This window comes from Python bivittatus, unplaced genomic scaffold, assembly GCF_059951505.1.
Source record: "Python bivittatus isolate LINGU-HERP-01145 unplaced genomic scaffold, Pbiv_v1 ctg000850_np1212, whole genome shotgun sequence".
Lineage (NCBI taxonomy): Eukaryota > Metazoa > Chordata > Lepidosauria > Squamata > Pythonidae > Python > Python bivittatus.
The window spans coordinates 55,783,319-55,803,100 of record NW_028277112.1 but is presented as its reverse complement, the minus strand read 5'-3'; positions in this window follow the sequence as shown (position 1 = coordinate 55,803,100).

Here is a 19,782-nt window from a genome sequence, read left to right as displayed (position 1 = left end):
TAGCTGTCTATATCAATTACATAATGTACAAAGAAGAATAAGACAGTAATAAATGGTGCTATTTAAGTTATCTGCTTCCCACTGTAGAAAGGGTGAAGGGCAGTTTTGTTGCTGCAGAAACCGAAACTGGAATATGCAGTGTAACCCACAAATAAATACAGAATTATCTGAATCTTATGAATCTTATGTTGGCATGCTTACCCTCTAAATTTGTGCTGGTGTAGATTCTATTGTATTTTATATTTCAGACTGCAGTTGTCATTAGCCTCACCAGACTGGAAGGGGAACAATGGTTCAAGACAGCTGGAGAAGACTTAGGCCCATGGAGGACTACTGAAGTCTTCTATACAATGATTCCAGATTTATTTCTTCACTTTTCAGCGTGCTAATTTAAGTGCATTAAGTAAATATTATCAAATATTACCTAAAGTTTTAAGGGAATCTTCTTGCCATGCAATAAAAAGAAATGAAGTGCTAGAAGTGTTTCAGTAAGAAGGAAACCAGGCCCTATATATCAGTATTCTGGTTAGTTGGTGCCAAGATACTTTCATGATTGGACGCCTAAGGAAAACAACAGCAAAAACAGAATAAATGCAGAATTCATTATTCCTTTCATTAGTACGGTCTTGTAAGAAACTCGCATATAGAGCCAAGCAGGCGGAAAGTTTGCTATATTTGTTACAGGAATGGGGCAGGGAGAATATTGCAAAGGAAAAAATTAAGAAGGGTGTGTGGAAGAAGCTGCTATTAAATGTGACAGAAAAATTTGCTGAAAGGCACTGGAAACATACTCATTCTTCCATGAAAGGTGATCAAAGCCTTTGAGGTGACAGACAAATCCTGAGGGCTCAACCAAATGTCCCCTAACCGCGGCTTAAAGATGACTCACTAGCTGTTCATTAAAGCCGCAACTTCATGAAGCAGCCTTCATCTCACCCCCAGCCCATGGCTGAGGCTGTCTAATTCTGTATTTAGCTGATACATTCTTAGAAAGGTGTTTTCCATCTGCTCTTGACACAAATTTGGCTTCATGCATGATTTTTGTTGTTTTGGCTGTGACCTTGGGATGATCTGGCCAGCTCCTGGTGGCTGCATTTAAGTTCCCACCCCTCCAGTCTCCGGGCACTGCCCTCAGTGGCCATTTTGTTTTCTGCTGCAAAAATAAAAAATAAAATTTGAACTGAAACCACAGACATTTCTATTAGGCATAATTCCAGAAAATATAAATGAAAAATATTACAAATTACTAAGATATATGTTGACTGCAGCAAGAATAAACCAAGCACAACATTGGAAAAGAGATACCTTGCCTCCGATGTCCAACTGGGAGCCTAAAATTGGAGAATATGCTGCACTGGCAAAATTGACAGGATATATCCACAATAGAAGTTTAACTAAATTCAAGCAAGAATGGCTCCCTTACGTGCCATATATCACAGAGCAGGGTAGATTTAGACGTCATATTCATCATTCTTGTGATAGAACGCTAAACCTCTCTTTAAAGCCTTTTTGAAAAACAGGAACGGTGGAGCAGCAGCAGGAGATTGCTATGACCATAAGCGGTGAGGCATCTTGAAAGGTGGCTCTGGGCATTTGTTCTGTGTTCAAAATGATTGTTTTCAATATGGCAATAAGAAGTTCTGATGAAAAGAATGCCAGGCCTCTGATTGGTAGGCTCCCATCATCCAGCCACTCCCTACCACAGCATCAGGGAATTTGATTGGTAGTTGCCTTCCCAATCAGCAGGTGGCATTAGGAAAGCTGGTGGGAGTGGAAAGCAGCCACCAGCTGCTGCTCTTAACTTATCCCACTGCAAACTTTTAAGGACACTACCTGCTGTTTTTCAGTTCAACATTACCAAGCCTTAAATCAGTACAAATGAAAGTGAGTTTGGTGTAGTGGCTAAGGCACCAGGCTAGAAACTGGGAGATTGTGAGTTCTAGTCCTGCCTGAGGCACAAAGCCAGCTGGGTGACCTTGGGCCAGTCACCCCTTCTCAGCCCTAAGAAGAAGGCAACGCCAAACCACTTCTGAAATCATGCCAAGAAAACTGCGGGGACCTCTCCAGGCAATCACCAGGAGTCAAAAATTGACTTGAAGGCAGATACACAAAATATATCAATACAAAGTGTACTATGTTAGCTTATTTATGAGCTCTGTATATATTTTACGCTTTTATTGGAAATCACACTTAATTCCCTCTTCAGAAGAATGGCAAACTAAGAGGTGGGAGTATGCATCAATGACAAAAGTAACTTGATATTTATAAAAAACAAGTCTGACACAGAATTTAATTCAGCCTGAAAATCATTTATGAAATATAACTCTATACAAGGAGTTATACCACATCCAAAGTTAGGGTTTCTCTTAATATAAGGCTTTAATATATTGGCTTCGGCTCAGTTCGTTAAATACGAATGGAAATTGTAGACTGGATAACTACTTTTGTTAATAGTTAATTCTGATTTATGACTTGTATTATACTGGCCACTTTAATTAATTATTGAATATGGACTTGATCTTAATAATGGTTTTGAAATTTCAAATTGATACAAGAAACATTGAAATGCAGCACTGATCTATTGTTACTGTACTGTACTTTGATTTTTTTATTCTTGAGACTTCTGGGGAGGTATGGTGAACTGAAGACGTCTCTGTGAAAGCAGGCCTGACAACTACGGCAAAGACCAAGGAATCAGTGAGTGGACCAGTTCCCTGGAACCTCTCCGGATAAGGAAAGGATGGGAGATTGCCCACATGTGCTCTGGACGGCTGCTCCTTGCAAGGAGACCACAGGATAGAGGTTTTCTACGGGTTTGACCACCGGGAGGCAACAGGATCAGCCATCTTGCTTGCAGCCTTGGCAGAGCCTTTTAAAGGACACTATGTTTGCGAGCCTCACTTTCTAATCACTTTAGGAAATTGCCTGTTAACCATCTTAAAGCTATTAGAGACATTCAAAATGACAAGTTTGAAATGTCTTCATCTGGTAAGTTTATCTTCAACTCTGAACAAAAGAAAAAACAATTACAAGCTTAAGAACTTAAAGGATTTGAAATAAACAGCAAAAAGCTAAATAAGATTTTGATCTAAGAAAGTTATAAATGGAATAAGGGTCCAGATAAATTTGGAATATTGACTTTTACTGTAAGATTTTGTAATTAACTATAAAAAATAAATAACTTCTCTTGGGAAACAGACTTATTTTATTTATCCTTATTTTGGCACTTGCAAGTCAGAACAAAGATAAGTTGATGATTTTAAAAACTGGACACTAGAGGGGACTAAAGATTCTAAGCAGAAGAAAAAAGAAAGAAAAAATACAAGACTGTTCTTGATGTCAGTTAATACTACAGGTTACAAAATGACACAAAATGTTATAACACTGGAAACATTAAAGGAGATCTTTGAAAAATAGAGCCAGAAATTAGTAACTACAATATCAACACTGTCAGTAATGGTGTCTCTTCTGTGGATAGATATGTCAATGAAGGAATGATAGATATGGAACAAATTTTATCTGACAAGACAGAGAAAGTACCGAAAGTGGAACTACAAATGACAGGCCAAGAGAATGATTTGGAAAAGGACTCTTTACTGGATATACAAAAGAAACTGGCTGAAGTTTTAAAAATTAAAAGGGAAATATAAATGAGAAGCCAAGAGAATGACCTGGAAAATGTTTTCTTGTTGGATTTACAAAAGAGGCTTGTTAAAGCCTTGAAGAAATCTGTGGGATAAAGAAGGATTGAAGAGAAATCAAATCCTATGACAATATTTGATTGAATTAAAGATTAAGACTGTTAGAAGTAAAAGGAAGAAATATAAAGCTGGTTTATTTGATCAAGTTAAAATAAGGCTTTTTTTCCCCCCGCAAAATTCTGGCAACTGTTTGTGGACTTTTTGCTGACACCAGGATTGAAAAGTTGATGTTTAAGGATTTGCTTCTAGATAAGGGATGGGGTATGGGATGAAAAGATATCTGTTTGTAACCTTATGAGGGGTGAAAAGTTATTAAATTTGTTTATACTTCTTGTGATGAAGGTTGGAAGTCATTTCTTCACATATTTATTTTCTTTTTCTTTATTATATTTTTTCTTTTTCTTCTTTCTTTTTCTTTTTTCCTGTACTTTTTCTTCTTTTTTTCTATTCTCTTCTCTTTTTCTAAGTTTAGTTTGTATTAGTTTTTACTATTGTAATTAAAATTCTTAATAAAAGTACATTCTAAAAATGAATTTTTTATTCTCCTTTATACAGCTTTATATATGTCTTTTCTTTTTTCCTTTTTCCTTTTTCCTGTTTTTTTGTTTTTGTTTTTTTGGTAGTTCCCCTTGGTAGTATTTTTAAATACCAATCAAAATACACATACTTTTAAAGACGGCATCACTCATCAGCCTTGTTACTGAGACAAAATAGAGGTTGGCTGCAGGGAAGAGAAAATAAAGCTGACCCACTTTTATGTTGCCTCCTCAGCTAGAGGAAAAGATGGTGAAGCAACTGTTTGAATGGACCCTTAGAGGTACCAAAGAGCAATGGAGAAATTATGAAGCAGAACAAAATTATTGCCCGTTCAGTGTGTGATCAGGTTCATCATCTCTTGAAGACTATTTTCAGGAAAGGGAACTAAAAAAAGAAGAATACTTACGTTCACACAACACAATGAAGGAGGGGTGGACAATCCATAAACCACCATCTGCCTGTGCTCCCAATTCCCCACTTGTTGCCTCTGTGCATCCTGATTTTGCATTGTTGAATTTCCTAACAAGATTATCCATTTTTGGTAGCGCAGTCTTTTGGTTTTTTTTATCCCCTCCAGAAATAAAGATGGCAGTGAAATCAAGGTGGTATCTGGGAGGTAAATTTCTATTTCAGGGGCCTCCCACTCTCCTCTTTAATTCCTCCTTTAAAGCCCCCACCAACACCAAAGGCAGGAAAAAGCTAGCCCCATCCTTTCTGGTGACATCTGCATCATTGGAAAGTATCTTGGGCATCTGGCTGATCATAAGTAAATAATAATTCTCAGCCAAGTCTGCATTAAAGACCACTAGTTGGCAGTATAAAAAGTCTAATAAATAAATACTTATGATTTGCAAATCAGAACGGTTGGGTTCATACAACAGTGTGAACTAATACCAAACCAGCCACATGGTAGCTTAGCATTATGGGTGAAGTGAGTCATCATAGTGTTGACCCACCCATACCACCTCTTTGCCCTGGTGTGAAGACATTCTATTACCATTTGCCTCATCATCGGCTAGCTTTTAACCAATATGGCATTAGCATTCCGGTGTTGAAGATTTTCCTGTTATGCTGTCACAAGACATGCCATGCAGAAAACGTAGAGTGCATGGAGGAATTAGCCTGAGATTACAGTTGATGCTGGTGATCTACTTGGCTCCAATTGATCCAGCAGGTCTGCTGTGGGGTTACCCCATTCTGTCCAGTTGCTAGGCTCTATGCCTGTTCTTCACTGCTGCTTTGGTGTAAGAGAGAATAGAACTGTAACTTCCACAGCCACTTGTGTTTGTGTGTGTTCTTACAAGTAGATCTAAGTGATTGCTTCCTTGATGAGAGACCATGCAACCCCAAACACCCAACAGATGGACACTGCACACATGCTATTCCTGCTCTTGAATACCAGTTCCATTTGCACCATCATGCAGGGAGGGTCATCCAATGGACTTTTGCATCAGGGGTGGAACATGGATAGGAAGCCTGCCTCTCCATTTACCATTGCTCTGGCTGCAAGGAAGACTAGAACCAGCCTTCTGTTGATGCTTGATTTAAGGGTAAGTTGACCTGGTCACCTACACATACACAGCAAAATCCCTTTCTCAAACTCCACCTCTGACACCATTTATCCAATAGCTGCATCCCAGCTGCATGAATCCCAATGGCCTCTAGATGGCAGCCAGGAGATGCATAAAACTCTCTATCCTACTATATCTGGTCCATAGGTTTAATAGTCAACAGCCTTTGGGATGATGATGGTGGTGGTGATGATGATGATTTAAGCTTGGATGCCACCCAACTCCCAATCACTTTGGGAGGCTCACAACAATCAAAGAAATGACAAATAAACCAATAAAAGATAAAGGATGGCAAGTGCAGCAGACCAGATGGAATGAAGCATAGAAAAACAGACAGGGTACCAAGGCTGTACAAGTACTGGCTTGGCACGTATTCCATACAGACTTTGGTGGTTCTTTTTCCCCTGGGTGGTGATGCTGGCATTTCACCCAGAGGGAACCACTGATAGCTGCCCTCTCAGCACTGTGCAGTACAGCTGTACAGACAGCCACACAGCACAGTCCCATTCCAGATGTATGGTGAGGGTACGCTGTAGGGGCAGCAAGGAGAGACAGGGTGAAAGGAAAGCTCAGCAAAAGTGGCTGTGGGGATAAACCTGTAGACAAAACTGCAAAAGAATACTTCTTAATGGATCTGAAATGAGAAAAAACGTTGCTTGGAGACTGATGGGGGGAAAAAAGTCAGCCACTGTTGCTTTGCCTTCACAGTCAGGAAACATTAATCTACACTACCTACCATTGAGCCCACAGTGCCATGTTAATTTCTCTGTTCGAATTCCATATCCTATTCTGGATCTCAGCAACTGTACATTTCAGGACCTTCTATGGCAAAAATGGTTTCAGAGAGGCTTTTCATCATTTATCTTCATGGGATCTTTGATTCAAAATGAGTCAGATGGACTGTTTCCCCCCAAACTGAGAACATAAGGCCCAATAGCTTTGGCCGCCTCTGAAGTTTAATTGTTCGCAGAGAGATGTCTGTCCCAGCCAAACAGGCAAAGCGATAGTAGCGTTTTCCTCATCATCTTGCTAATGTGTTTTTCATCCCAAATCTGGGGAGAAGCAATTTTGTTGCAATTTCGTCTAGATTTCACTTAGGCGTCACTTCAGTTGATGGTACTATTCCAGCTCTGCATTTATTTGCCATGTGTATCTTCTTTTGATTGCACAGAGGTAAAGTGGTATAGTTCTGATTTATATCCAATACGAGCAACACTGTTCAGAGAGAAAATGAAGGACTCTCTTCTTTGAGCTGGATAAAAATCTCTGATTTACAAGCTCTATACTGATTTAGCGGTTTTCTTGAATATCTGAATTGATTAAGAACCTTAAATTGGATGAGTAAGCATATGCCTGCACCTTGTCTTGTCTTGTTTAGAACTGTTTATTTGTATTATTTGATTTTATTTTTGTAACTTGGCATAAGTGCTCTACAAATAAAGATTTACTACTGCTGCTTAAATTGAACAACGAGCCTTGATTAGTTGTTCTGCTCTCCATATTACCTTAATAAGGAGAATTGGAACAATGAATAGGTTAGAGTTATTTTCCATGTTATTTCCCCCTTGAATCAATGTGTTTATAAAAGACTTAATTGCAGCGTATTTCATACCACGTCTGTCATACAGTGCATGGCTCATTTTAAACCATGGCAACAGTTTGATTTCCATTTTAGATTACATCCTTTTGCTTATTTTTAGGAGAGTGTTAAAGTCAAGCAATATGCGATGTTAAATATACCCAATTTAATTGCACAAACATATGCTAACAAATGGCAGAAGGATCACTTCCCACGTGAAGGACGGCAGTCCTGCGTGCCGGCTGCTGGCTCACGCAGGCGTCGAAGGAAGCACCTTTGCTGCACAGATGACTCGCTTAACTAAGCAAAACAAAATCTTGTCAAAAACCTGCTCAGAAGGGGTCAGTAAAAATTAAGCTCTTCAGGCAAAGTAGCAATGCCAAGATTCAGTCTCTTCTTTGATCCATAGGTGGGGCTATTGGTGCATCAATCCGGTCCCTTTTGACTGCAAGATGAGAACCGCACATTTGTAGGAAAGTGAAAATGGGTCTTCCTAATAAAAATAACACACGAAGGAAACCAAGGTTGTTAGAGGCTTTCAACAATGCAATATATCAAACAAGGGTGAAAACATAGATGACCCTTTTCTCTCACCCTGAATCAGTGTGTAGGTGCACCTTCAGGCTGACCCACAGCTAGGTATGTACATTTCCTTGGGAATACATAGAAAAGGGTTGCCAGCCAAAAAAAGTATTTTTTGCCTATGCATTGACCTCCATGCATTATGTGGAGATTTTGCTAACCGTTTGTTCCGATAAATTACTTGCTGAAAGAGAAAGTGAGACAGAACTGCTAGCCAATCGAATTGCTGGTGTTACTTGTTGTTTGGCCTTGCCTCCAGGAGTGCAGATGGGGGATTTCCTTTATTTTGCCTTGGCAACAACAATCCTGAGAAAGGAGTCGGGGTCAAGAGACGATAACTTGCCTAAAATGATCCACTGATCTGATGGTCAACCGGGGACTTCAGTGTGGGTTTCCCTTATCCAATCTGATGCAGTGCTAAACTGCCCCAGAGTAGTTTCTATTTTCCAATCAATGCTAAGGATTTTTCAGGCAACAGTTAGCGGAGGTTGCGCTCAACCACCCATTCTGGCAGATGTAAACCTTATAAAAGATCACTCTTTTTTAAAAAGCACCAAAGGGTGGGGTGAAGAAGACACACACATTTTGATTGCATGGGGTTTTTTTGTTTTTGTTTTCTTTAAAAAAATCTCCTTGTAATTCACACTTTAGCATATATTTACCTTCTGACTGATTTCAACAACATATGGCCCTTCTGGTGCACAGACTGAATGTATATTTCAGAAACGTGATATTTCTGAGCAAGTGAGCTGCCTGGTTTATCAATAGGAATATTATTCTTTCTGCACACATGTACTGCCTTCTAAGCATGCTGAGCCTCCAATGTCTACACTGCATAACTAATGATGAGAGTGACTAATCATCTGCTGGGCTGCAGGAGCAAAGGGTTGGGACCAATTTTAGACATCCTCTAACCAGGGTTCTTCAAATTATATTCCACAGAACCCTAGGGCTGATGGGGTTCTGGGAGAGACTACGGGTTAAAAAAATTCATTTGAACCCAGCCAATTATCAGTCACTAGAGCTTTGGCTCTTGATCTGAGTGCTGGGATTATTTTTTTTCAACCAGCAGGTTCCACATCCTGAACAAGTTTGAAAAACCCTGCTCTAGCACATCCCTCTGAAAACAACCTCCCTCCAGCTATCTTTAGACCACAACTCCCACCATTCCCAAACACCATGGAGATTTCAGTTCCATCACAACTGGATGGTACTGTCAGCCCTTTGAGATAGACCAGGCCAGGATACCGCAAGGAATACTAGAACTTCAGTTTATTGATAGAGGCTATACTAACAGAATCTTGAAAGCCTGACACTTTCTCTTTCCCTTCCTCTTATATCCAAGAAACTCAAGGCAAATCAATCTTGACCTTCTTTCTCGCTTCCTCCTGTCTTTCTGAGCTAAGCTGATGTTTTTGCAACAGCTGCTGCATTCTTTCTTCAAGGCTATTTCCCTACTCTACAGGTGCCATCTTGGGGATACCTGTTCTAGTCCCCTTTCTTGTTCAGGGCAGGATCTGCAATGTAGGTTGATCTGAAAACATGGATCATCGGTCTTCCCACACTTGGGAAATCATTTTACAATCTTGTGTGTCCCCCAATCACCCCCAATCTTCCAATCTCACCATATCACCCAGAGATTTTTGCCTAACAATGTCAAGATCTCATGAGCTTTCTGCATTCTTCAAGAGATCTTGTGAAATCACAGGCAAGCAGAGGCCAAATGGATACTGAGGGCTTGGGGGTGGGGCAGGATAAATGATGAAAGCAGTGTCATGCTATCATGATGTTTGCTCCACCCTTTTGTACATTCACACACTTATAAGAAAAGGGCAGAGCATTAGTCATTTTGATAGAAGCCTTTGATCCTACAGACACCTCTGTGGGCAAGATCGCTGAATCCCCCAAGATCTATGTATCACGTAGGATTTCAGCCATTTATTTTTTAAAGAATAAGATTTTAATTTGGGGGCTGTCAGGCAATATGGTTGGTGGGGAGGGGGCTATAGTCACCGTGGAGCCTGGGGGTGCCACATGAGTTATCATCACACATCAGCATTGCCAACAGGTTATGCTGCCTTTGGTGAAATACCTTTAGTGAAGGGGAGCCCGCCCATGCCCCATCTCCTGAGCAGCCTATTCCTGAACAGATCTTCTCCATTAGGAAATTGCTCTTGCCTTGTTTTCTGTCCTTCCTCGTATTTCATACAACTGTGGACTTCTGTACAATATAGAAGCGCTAGGCAATTTCTAAGACACTATTCCATTAACACTGGGCTTCAGTCTTGCTACTTAATAGGAAAAAAAAACCCACTAGAATTTAGAGTGAGATACATCAGAGAGAAATCTTAGACTTCATTCCATGTCCATAACTCATGTTATAAAACATTGGAAGGAAAAATCCACACCTGGCTTATAGCAGTGGGTCCTGATATACAGTATGTTATTTTTCTAAGCCCATGTTTGAACCGTGTTCTTTTTTATTGAGAGTGGCAAGGAAGACCTATCTGATCAAATTCCCTCAACTTGTTCTGCCTAATGCACGTATGTTAATTACTATTTATTTTCTTTTTTTAAAAGAAGAAATTAATACAATTAATTTCTTCATGATCAGTTATGATAGCAACATTATTTGTTAATTAATTAATTAATTAATTAATTAAATCAGATTTATAGAGGTGCCCAACTCAATTGAATCGGGGCAGTTTATAATAAAAACAGCCCATTAAAAAAATACCCCATTAGATGGCACAACCTGATAAAAACTAATAAAATCCCCCCAAAGAACAAGGGCTGATAATAGAAGGGAACCAAAGGAAACAACTCCTTATCCCAGGGCCTGGGGAAAGAGCCAGGTCTTCGAAGCTCCCTTGAAGGATGGCTGTATTGGGGCAAAGAATGAATGAATTAATTAATTAACATTTAATTAATCTGTATGGCCACCAATCTCAACAAGCGATTCTGGGTGGTGAACGGTATTAAAACAAATTGAAAACAAATTATAACCAAAAATGCAAAAATTAAAATACATATTTACGTTCATCGAAACGAAACGATGTCAATTTAGATCACACAGTCCTGTCATAGCTGAAGTGTACTGACAGCAATGTTACTTCTTCATCAGGTTTTTATAATGAGAAGGAAGGCTGACATACGAATCCTCCATACCTGAACATAGTTGCTGTGTTTCGACCATCATGCAGATAAACCTCAAACCACGAGTGAAAGCTCAGCGTGCCACAGTCACGCCACTATCATTTACTCTGAAGCCGGAGACGGGCGCTGAGCACAGGCATCAAAAGCTATTTTAAGTCAGTTTGTTCAAATGTTATCCTCCGTGTGATGCCCGTGGCCCTGGTGGATGCAGAAAAGGCATCCCCGCTGTACTGTCAGAAGAAGAGCCAGGGTCTCCGATTACGCTCGGAAAGGAAAGGAGCGGGTTGCCAGGCACTTGTAGCCTGCAGTTTGTTGATTTGTTGCCTGTTAACCCTGAGAATCAGTCACACAAAGACACAATTAAAGGCTTTGAAGCAGTGTGGGACCTAAGACTTTTTAAAGGTTCCTTCTCAATGCAAGATGGAATTGCCAGAAAGCAAGAAAGCCAAGAGCAAAACGAGAAGGACCTCCTCACGTCCCCTTTAGTTCCCAATCTAGCTTACAGTCTGGGTTCTGTCTGGTGGCTTTTCATCTAAGTATTTTTTTTTTTTCCTTCTGTTTCTGCCAGGCACTCTACAAGGCACTGCTGTGGGTTGTCAGGTCCCAACTTGAGGCAATGGTGTGATCCATATGCAGCTGATGCTGATGCTGCACAGGGCACGAAGTGGAGATTGCATTAGTTACTTCTAACAACAGGTTTTCCAGACCTGTCTTAAAGGCTTATAATAGGTAGTCCTCGACTTACAACAAGAATTGGGACAGAATTTCTGTTGCTAGGCGATGTGATCGTAAAGCACGGCCGCATTGCTTAGTGACAGCAATCCCTGCAGTCCTGGTTGCCGTCGTTAACTGTATCCCATAGTCTTTAGGCAAGGCGACTTCCTGCTGGCTTCCCACAACCAAAGTCAATGGGGAAGGCAGCAGGAAGTTGCAAGTCCCAGGCTAGCAGGCAGGTAAGGGGCTGCTGCTGGGTGTGGGAGGGAGTGAGGGAGTGTGTGGGGGTGCGTGGGAGGGTTGGGGAGGGAGTGCAAGGGGGAGTGCAAGAGGTGTGGGTGTGTGAGAGGCCTGGGTGTGTGAGAGGCGAGAGGGGAGGGAGTGTGAGGGGGTCGAGGAGGGTGCATGGGGCTGCAGCATGGGTCAGGAAGGGTGCGCGTAGGTGTGCGACAGGCACCCCATGGGTCAGGGAGGGTGCACAGGGGTGTGGTGTGGGTTGGGGAGGGTGTATGAGAGGTGCTGCGTGGGTTGTGGAGGGTGCACAGGGGTGCAGTGCGAGTCGGGGAGAGTGCACAGGGGTGTGCGAGAGGTGCCGTGCAGATCGGGGAGGGTGCATGGGGGTGTGGTGCAGGTTGGGGAGTGTGTATGAGGGTGCATGAGGGGCCAGCATGGTGCAAATGCAGAGGGGCTGGAGGAGGGTACGTGGGTGGGGGAGACTTACCCCAGTGACTTGAGATCTTTCCTGCCAGCTTCCCCTTTGACTTTCTGGGGAAGCTGGGATGGAAGGTTGCAAATGATGATTATGTGATTGCAGGGTGCAACTGGTCATAAGTGCGAACGGGTTGCCAAGCACCCAAAACACGATCACATGACTGCGAGGGTGCTGGGACAGTCACAATTTTGAGGACTGGTCGTAAGTGTCCTTTTTCAGCACTGTCGTAATTTCAGTCACTGAACGAATAGTCATAAGTCGAGGACTACCTGTAATCCTTATGGAGCCAGGCTCACCTGAGATGCTTCCTGCCTAGGTGGCCTACATACACTGCAGCACTTGAGCAGAATGATGGAGGATTGGTGCTGTAGGATCTAAGGTGAAGGGCTCACTGGCAAGTCCCAGTCGAAACACAAGCTCTCCCACAAAAATGCAGTCCCCTATAGCTCAGGCTGGAAGAAATGGAAGGCAGACATTTGGTTTCTGGACCATCAGGAATGCTGGTTGATGGAGGCAAAATTTAAGAGAAGTAATTACAATGGGCCAGTAGGAAATGCTTTGGGAAAAAATCAATACAATTTACTCCAAGGTACAAGTTTTTTTAGGACTCAAATATCTAAACTATGGCTAATGGTTGGGAATAAAAATGGAAGGGAAAGGGAGGATGTATCACTAAAAAGTAATTTACTTTTTCTTTTTTTCACTATGGTTTTTTAAAATTCAAATATCGCTGTCTTTTTTTGCCTATGATCTTGCTTCCTCCCCCACTTTCTTTATATTTTAATATTTGCTCTTTTCTACTGTCTTTGTATTTCAGTATTTTAACAGTAAACATATGGATTTTTTTTTTTAAAGGAATGCTGGTTGACAATGGCGCTCCTGAGATATTGGGGCAGAAGAGAGCCACTCATCTGGCACTTCCACAACCAATCCAAGATACTGACCGGACAGGCCATTTCACATACAAAAACAGATTGGCCTTGCAGCTGAAGTTTACTTCAGAGCTGGTAGTAGACCATCCTCTACTGCAGTGTTTCTCAACCTTGGCAACTTGAAGATGTGTGGACTTCAACTCCCAGAATTCCCCAGCCAGTATGCTGGCTGTGGAATTCTGGGAGTTGAAGTCCACTTATCTTCAAGTTGCCAAGATTGAGAAACATTGCTCTACTGTATCTGAAGATAGCAGATTAGCTTGGTTGACTTACAGCAAGCTAGGTGAGCCACTGTCCTTCCTCTTTTTTCCTTGCATTGCTGGATGGCCACCACTGCCTACCCTCCACAATATGTGATGCCTGAAGTAGCTGCCTTGTTCTGTCTCACTGTAGGGCTAGCCCCGTCCAGTTCTTGTTTGGAGGCCTCCAGATCCACTTCTTTTCTGCAGCCGGGGCAAGTCCTTGAGAAGTGAAGTTGCCTTCTGGTTGCCTGTTGAGGAATAATCACATATGATCTGAAATGTATGATGACAGTGGAGCAAAGGAAAATATCTCCTAAGTTCTCAAACAGGACTTTTCCTGGGATTTGATTGCCACATCCTGCAAAATCTCTCCTGCGTGTCTTTCTGCCCAATCCAAAACTAGGTTTGTAAATAGTCATTTGTCAGAGCATATTTAGCAAGTAAGATTTGTGTTTAGACTCTCAGCTTTTAGAAACTAGAAGTCAGTTCTTTTCTTTCTGCTAGATTAGTTATGGCCCGGACATTTAAGCACCCGTACAAAATGTTTTGGCTGCAGGAAGGAGCAAAGTAAATATGCTCCTGATTTAACCTTGTATTTTACATATAACTCCACAGACACAACTATGCACTTGGTTTGGCAACAGTATGAAAATGGTTTTCATTGCTTTCTTCTAGCATAATTTTCAACTTCTCAGTCATGCCTATAGTCCTGGGAAAATCAAGCAGTTGGGTTTGTACCAACTTGCATGCACACACACACACATACTCAAAAAGGCATAAAATGTAAAACTTATGCCGTGGTATTAACTTAATTAATTAATTCTCCACTTCTTAGATGACCAATAACTGCATCTCTTTAAGTTCTGATTGAATACATTTGAGCTGACCTCAACTCCTGGTGAATTCATGAACCCATCCATGCCATTTTATTGGCAACATGTATGAGGAAGTTTGCCAATGTCTTCTTCTGAGATGTTTTCTGTACTTCCCACTCCACTTATAATCCTGGAATTTCCTGGGTGTCTCCCATCCAGGCATAACAAAGTCCAAATCTACTTAGCTTCTGAGCCCAGAACAGGTCACCCTCTGCTGCCACCTGCTGAGACAAATTCTGTTTTGGTCATTAATAAACCCACTTTTTAAAGTACTGAATCTAGACTCATTACTATTAGCAATGATGTTCAAAATAGATAATGCACTGCTTAATTTTTCCCCAGATGCATCAGTAGAAGCGAGAAATACCCATTGTTAGGCATTTAAGCAGATATGACTCCCACGATACTTTAAGGATATAGGTAATCTTTTTCCGCATATTACTCACATTTGCATTTACCAACAGTAATTTGCCATGATGAGTGATCCTTTGTGAGATGACAATGTGAAATATTAGCAAAATGTGTAGGTAGCCCTACTGGTGCACTAGGAAGAAGCCAATATGAGCCCAAATTCACTGAGCTGGAATACAGGAGTAGGACAACATGTCATGTTCATCCCTTTCTGTTCTGTCCCATGCTTCCCTCCCATTTCACCCACCTCTCTCTGCCCAAAACCAGCCTGATTCCATGAATAAAATGAAGAACAATTTAGAGGATAGTCCTAGACAGGTTTATTCAAGAATGCATTCCACTGATTTCAGTGGGATTTATTCTATAGTAAGGGTGCAATCTTGGGCATTCTTTCTTGCATGTCACCTTGTTGGACACAACACACCTTATTTCCAAGGAAACAGGCATAACATTGTGTTGCTAATAAATGTACATATATATTTACATCTTAATCGTATATACTCACTTCTGAAAACACATGTGTAGAATTGTGCTGTACCGTGCATACTTACAAGCATTATTCCGTGCGCACTCTCTCAGAAGTAACTCCCTGATAAGATGGGTTTCCTAACAAGTGATGTGGGATTGCAGTTTTACAGAGCCTCCTCTGTTTGTTTACAAAGTAGGTTGCAATAGCAATTTATTCCCAGGAAAAAGAAATGTTTTCCAAGAGGGTGTCCCAGGGACCAATGGATTTTTCAGAGTCCCCCTCTGAGGGTGCTGCAATTTTGGTGAGGGAAATCCAGCGTCAGAAGGAATCATCTGCTGATTCCTCAAGAACTGCCAAGGGCAATGCTTTTCAAGCGACGGATGGAGCAGAGGGGCCATGGATAAACTGAATCAAAAGCTCCCAAGCAGCCTCCAGCCAAACATTTGGTTTATATCAGCTCCAATACTGGCCTAGATAATTTATTTCCTGTTAAAAATGATACAAAAAGGTCTCTTCGTTTCTGCCTTGCCAGAGTGAGTCCAGTATGGCTTCAGATGCATTGGAAGTCCTTGCACTCAAGCTCTCCCAAAGGACATGAAGTTCCACTATTTTGTCCTATACTTGCTGCCCCCCCCTGCTGTGGTACCATAATTGCTGGTTCCCCCCACATATTAGGAAAAGATCTGTAGGTGGGAAGAAGTCTGGTAGAAATCCAAAGATTGTTTCCATAAGATGGAATAATGTGTTCTTGAACTTCCACTTTATGGAGACAGTGTCCACACCTGCAGCAGGTTCCCCTTCCAACTTATGAACAACTTAGGATGGCGCTAGAAGGAATGCAGTGACAACAGCAGAGCCACCGTGTACTCTAATACCCTTCCTGCACTTACTGCTATTCACATGGAACATCAAACATCTGACTAGGGGTTCCGGCTTGGGGAAACTGATTGATTTCCTAACAGGTGAGCTTCAGAAACCAAGTGGAAAAGAAACTCTAACCATGTAGTTGGTGGTTGGAGACATTTGGGCAGGTGTTTTAGTGTGCGAATAAGGCTACTGCATGTTTTCCACTTTTCATTGAAAAATATTGGCGGGTGGTAAGATGAAAAGGAAATTGATGGAAAATAAGAACTTCTCTATTTGTTCTCTAAGCTTTCCAACAGTTATTAATTTGTATTGCTATACTGAGTCCAACAGAGCTCAGCCAGTCTATATTAGCTGAGAAGTGGGCCTCCTATCTTTTTTCCCAGTTACTGAGGACAGTGTAGGAATTAATGAACTAATTCATCTATGTCTCAGCAGTACTGGTGTCACCTTTGACAGGGGAAAATCAGATGCCTAGGGTTGAGGGGTGTGTGCGCGTGTGTATGTGTTAAATGTCACTTTCTTCTTTGTAGCTATCAACTTAGAAGCTTCATTAGCAAGAATACCTGTATTCTGTTTTTTAGGTTCCAGAACAGTTTCTCTTCAGGGCCAATTGGCTATGAAGTTATACTGGCTATTTCAGATGTGAGAATAATTTTTCTCTAAATAATCTTGGCTTCCAAATCTCATTTGTTATGACATCTGCAAAATTCATATTTATTTACATGCTGCCCCATCTAAATGGCTCACAGAGGTTTACTGCAGTTGTTCTGTATTGACTCAGTCATTTCACAAATTCATACGGATCCAATGTCAGGGGATCTGTATGCTCCTGATCTGCAACTTCTCCGAGTTGGTAAAAACATAATCTGAACCAAGTGGCAGGTGCAATTCTGTGCAGAGTATCTATCTGCAGGATGGGACTGGAGGAAGCAGCAGCTGAGGCCATGCAATTTTTACACCAGCAGTGTCTTGCCTAGGGTGAGGAAGGCAACAGAAGACAAGGATGGAACTTCATAACTATCAATACTGTTAGCCATGGCTGCTTCTGAGACAAAACATAAGTGAGCTCTCTTAAACAATCCTCTAATCAAGGATGGCTAAGAATCCATTTGATTTGTGTTTTATGAATCTATTCAATCTGCGTTTTCTGAATATATATCATTTCAGAATGTAGTACACAGAAATGCACCCATTACCAAAAATTTGTACTGAAACACACACAGCAGAGAAGGGAGGGAAACCCTAGTAAACGTTGTGCACAAACAGAAAAGTCTATATAGAAAAATGTGTATATCAGGACAAATGTGCACAGAATGCCTTCATTTTTCATTTGGACTGCTTTGACCAAAATGGCAGACTGATGTGGAAATAGGAGGAAATGAATTTAAGGTCAGAAAAATGACTAGAGGACCAAGAATGAACTTGACTGATTTATTCTTTCCTTTCTTGGATTAACTCAGAAACTGAGTCATTCTGAAAAAATCTCAAACGTTAAAAAAGAAAAAGAAAAAGTACATACATTTTCTGAGCTAAACTTTACTTTCTTTAAAAAAAAAAAAAGGAAATTGCACTTTTGAATTCCAGCAGTAACTCTATCCATGGGCAAACATTATACAGACAAGGGGGAGCAAGTGACATCATGTGTATCATGATGTCATCACATCAATATTATTGCATTCTTTTTGTGATATCTTACAAGGTAATGTTATTGTGACACCTATGCCTGTGGCCTGTAATACCCAGGTGTACCTTCCTAGTAAAGGGACTTGTTCTGAATGTAGGGGTAATATGGGGCCTCTTCTCATCTTATATCCTTATCCTTTTGATGCAAGCCAGAGAAACATTAGGAACCTTTTAAAATCTTGCCTCTGATTTAAGGTAAGCTTTTATGAACCTCAATAGCTAGTTTGCACCTTGGGACAATTTAGTTGGCATCTCTGATGGTTTCACATGATTATAATTAGGTCTCACCATGTGGTAGAAACTTAAACATTAAATCCGTAATCATCGAGGTTAATTACACTAAACATGTTCCTTCGCACATGGATTGGATAATGTTTGAAAACAGGTGTTGCCTGACATGAATATCTTTTAAAAAAATCTGAAGCCTTGTTATCACCAATATATTTAAACTCTTGCTTTTTGAAATAAGAATGCATACTTGGAACGTCATGCAATGAAAGGATAACTCTCTTTGCTCCTGAAGTGCTTCATTCACCTGAAGTGCTTAAGGAATTAAGACGCACCTTGTAAAATCAGAGTTCATGGCATTTTTTCTTAAATGTGACACAGCTGCAACAACTATGAATAGTTCTTTTTCTTTTTTTTTCTTTTCATTGTGCTGCTATAAATCTTGTTACATTATGTTATTTCAATACAATGATATTTATCTGATATAATTAAAATTCTTGGCATTCTATTACTTAGATAACTTAGAGTATTGGAAATAAAGAAAAGAAAAAAGTAGATATTCTATCAGTCTTAGCTACAATTTAGGAGATCAGTGTTATGAACGTTCACATTATGTGGCTTTTTCACTCAAAGTTAATATAACGTTAGAAAAACAAAAAAAAGCCACGCTGCAACTTGCATCAAGCTGTTTGTTATATAATAAAGGCTTTGGTCTTAAGCTAAATTTGATTGATTGATAATGTGTCATTATGTCATGTTCGACTCCTAGTGACCACATAGATTTTCTCCATGACAATCTATAAGCTAAATTACTTAATATTAAAGTCTCCGTTATATTGTCACTTGATGGGTGTATATATACATATGCATACATTCATACATGTTAATGAAAGGAAAAAATAGAACAAAGCATATTTCACGAAAATTAAAATACCAAAAAGAAAAAAAAGAGAATAAAAAACTAAAAAAAAAAGAGGACTATTAAGTTTCTGACTTTCCCCTTTTTATACATCTGCTAATTGCAATATTTGTACACATTTAGGCCCCACGACTATGAATAGATGCGTAATTGTTTTACATGAGTGAGGATACACTAAGCCTGCACTAAGTGTATTTCAGAATTAGAGCTAGAAGGTCAGAACTTTCTCTTGTCTAACAGCTTAATTGTGGGAATATTCAGTTTCTTTTCTTTTTTTTGCCTCTAGAACTTTTATGCTGTCATTGCTTCTTCTCTTGCAGCTACTTATTCATCCCTTGGATGGTTCCACCAACCACAGTTCGCTGAGAGCCAGGGTGGTGTGGTAGTTAAGGTGTTGGACTAAGAACAGAGAAACCCAGGTTCTAGGCCACCCTAACCTACCTTCCAGGATTCTTGTTGTGGGGAAAAGTAGGAGGATGGCGAACTATGCATGCTGCCTTGAGCTCCTAACAAACAACTTTTTCATGGGGCCTGCTGAAAACCATCCAACCCCATAGCTTTTTGGCACTGCTGAAAATATTTTTCTGTATGGTGAGCTGTTACG